General features: G+C 58.9%; 1 non-coding gene across 1 annotated transcript; it reads left to right on the top strand.

The window, feature by feature from the left end:
- LOC128308625 (5.8S ribosomal RNA) lies at positions 1-158 on the top strand. The gene has a single exon (XR_008288430.1). It is a non-coding gene; the product is annotated as a 5.8S ribosomal RNA (ribosomal RNA).
- The last annotated feature ends 302 nt before the right edge of the window (positions 159-460 follow it).

Genomic DNA, 460 nt, shown 5'->3' with positions numbered 1-460 from the left:
AACCCTAGGCAGGGGATCACTCGGCTCATGGATCGATGAAGACCGCAGCTAAATGCGCGTCAGAATGTGAACTGCAGGACACATGAACACCGACACGTTGAACGCATATGGCGCATCGGACGTTTAAACCCGACCGATGCACACATTCTTGAGTGCCTACCAATTCTTGTTACACACTATTCCATAACTACAGGACGCCCGCGTACCAGCGGCACGCCTGGGCGAGCAGCACGCCCGGGAGTGTGTCGCAGGCTTGAACACACGCGTTTGGCGCACTGTGCATCATGGCGTGCTCGGACCCCTTCCGCGGGGGACCTTGGGCGCTGAAATGGTAAGGCGGTACAGTTGGCCCAGTGGGTGCGTGTCGTGTCGCACGGTTCGAACTTCGGCTATAAGACAACCTGGGAGCACCGGAAGCCCTTGAACACCTGGCTTGCCGTCTGTTGCCGGGACCCGCCGT

The sequence above is a fragment of the Anopheles moucheti genome, assembly GCF_943734755.1.
Source record: "Anopheles moucheti chromosome X unlocalized genomic scaffold, idAnoMoucSN_F20_07 X_unloc_5, whole genome shotgun sequence".
NCBI lineage: Eukaryota > Metazoa > Arthropoda > Insecta > Diptera > Culicidae > Anopheles > Anopheles moucheti.
This window is presented reverse-complemented; position numbering and strand designations above follow the sequence as displayed.